The sequence below is a fragment of the Triticum aestivum genome, chromosome 3D, assembly GCF_018294505.1.
Source record: "Triticum aestivum cultivar Chinese Spring chromosome 3D, IWGSC CS RefSeq v2.1, whole genome shotgun sequence".
Classification (NCBI taxonomy): domain Eukaryota; kingdom Viridiplantae; phylum Streptophyta; class Magnoliopsida; order Poales; family Poaceae; genus Triticum; species Triticum aestivum.
In genome coordinates this window covers 107,576,145-107,578,391 of record NC_057802.1, presented here as the reverse complement: position 1 = coordinate 107,578,391, position 2,247 = coordinate 107,576,145, and positions in this window count along the sequence as shown.

The following is a 2,247-nucleotide window of genomic DNA, read 5'->3' as shown; positions in this document are numbered from 1 at the left end:
TGTATTTTTTGTGTGCCTCGGTTCCTCCTCTGGGTGTTTGTGCCTTGTTGCGTGGCCTCCTCCTTCTCTTGTTGTAACACCTATAAGTTGAAAGACAAAAAGTACAAGAAATTAGTGGGGCTTGCTCTGCTTCCTTTTCTCCATCTCGGCGGGCGCCGGTTTGCTTATGGGCTTGCCGGCACGCTCATCATTACCACCGAGTGCGTGCCTCCGCGTCATCGCTGCCGTAGGCGCGTCCGCTGCGTGGTTTCTCTTCGGCTGATGCTTCGTATGTGAGGTCTTCTCGATGCGATCTGGTGTATCATACGTGACACGTCTCCAATGTATCTATAATTTATGAAGTATTCATTTCATGTTTACAACAATTTTATATGGTTTTGGTATGATTTGCATGGAACTAACCCGGACTGGCGTTGTTTTCAGCAGAACAACCGTGGTGTTGTTTTTTGTGCATAAATAAAAGTTCTTCAAATGCAACAAAACTTTTTGACGATTTTTTTAATGAAAGCGGCACTAGAAGCTTCGTAGGAGGACCAGAAGGTGAAGGAGGTGAGCACAAGACACCTGGGTGCGCCAGGAGGCCCAGGCGCGCCCAGGTGGGTTGTGCTCACCTCGAGGCCCATCTTCGCGTGATTCCAACGCCAAAAATCCTATAAATATAGAAACCCCTAGAAATAACCCTAGATCAGAAGTTTTGCTGCCGCAAGCCCCTATAGCCATGAAAAAACAATCTAGACCCCGTTCCGGCACTCCGCCGGAGGGGGAAATCATCACTGGTGGCCATCTTCATCATCCCGGCAGCCAGATGAGGAGGGAGTAGTCCACCCTCGGGGTTGAGGGTTTGTACCAGTAGCTATGTGTTTAATCTCTCTCTCTCTCTCTCTCTCTCTCTCTCGTGTTCTTAAGATGTCATGATCTTGATGTATCGCGGGCTTTGTTAATATAGTTGGATCATATGGTGTTTTCTTCTCTCTATCTTGTTGTGAATTGAGTTTTCCCTTTTAGATTTCGTTCTTATCGGATTGAATACTTTTATGGATTTGAGAACACTTTATGTATATCTTACTATGAATACCTGTGGTGACAATGGGGTATCATATTGATTCACTTGATATATGTTTTGGCACTCAACTCGCGGATTCCCGAGGTGACATTAGGGTAATCTATGCATAGGGGTTGATGCACGTTCTTGTCTTTGTTTCTCCGGTAGAAATCTTGGGGCACTCTTTGAGGTTTTTTGTGTTGGATTAAGTGTTATGAATCTGAAATTATTTGGTGTTATCTTAGTACGAACTCTTGATAGATCGATCGGAAAGGATAACTTGGTGTTATTTTAGTACGAACTCTTAATAGATCAATCGGGAAGGATAACTTGGTGTTATTTTAGTATAAACTTTTGGATAGATCGATCGGAAAGAATAGCTTCGAGGTGGCTTCGTACCCTACCAACAATTTCGTCTTATGTTCTCCGCTAGATAGGAACTTTGGAGTGATTCTTCATCGCACGTTGAGGGATGGTTATACGATCCAATTATATTAGCATTGTTGAGAGATTGCACTAGCAAAAATATGAACCCTAAGCCTCTTTTTCAAGCATTGCAATACCGTTTGTTCTCCGTTTTATCAATTGCTACCTTGCTGTTTTTTATTGTTCCTATTACAAAAATCAATATCTGCTATCATTACTACACTTGTATCACCATCTCTTCGCCGAACTAGTGCACCTATACAATTTACCATTGTATTTGGTGTGTTGGGACACAAGAGACTTTTTATTATTTGGTTGCAGGGTTGTTTGAGAGAGACCATCTTCATCCTACACCTCCCATGGATTGATAAATCTTAGGTCATCCATTTGAGGGAAATTTGCTACAGTCCTACAAAACTCTGCGCTTGGAGGCCCAACACGAGTCTACAAGAACAAGTTGTGTAGTAGACATCAATACGCAACGACCTCATGTGTGTTGCCGTCGCCGTCGTCGAGCTCGGACGGGTGTCTCTGCAACCGCCACCGCCGCCGCTCACATGTATACTTGCACCGCCGTGAGTGAGCCGCCGACCCTACGCGCCGCCATCATGGGCGCATGTCTTTGTCCTGATCTTGCCGAGGCTGCCGCTAGGGCGCATCTCTTCCTCGTGTCCTTGAACATGCATGGGCAACTGAAGCGCCACGCAACGACCGTGTGCGTTGCTGCTACTTCTTGAGCTTGCGTTGGTTTTTCCCTTGAAGAGGAAAGGGTGCTGCAG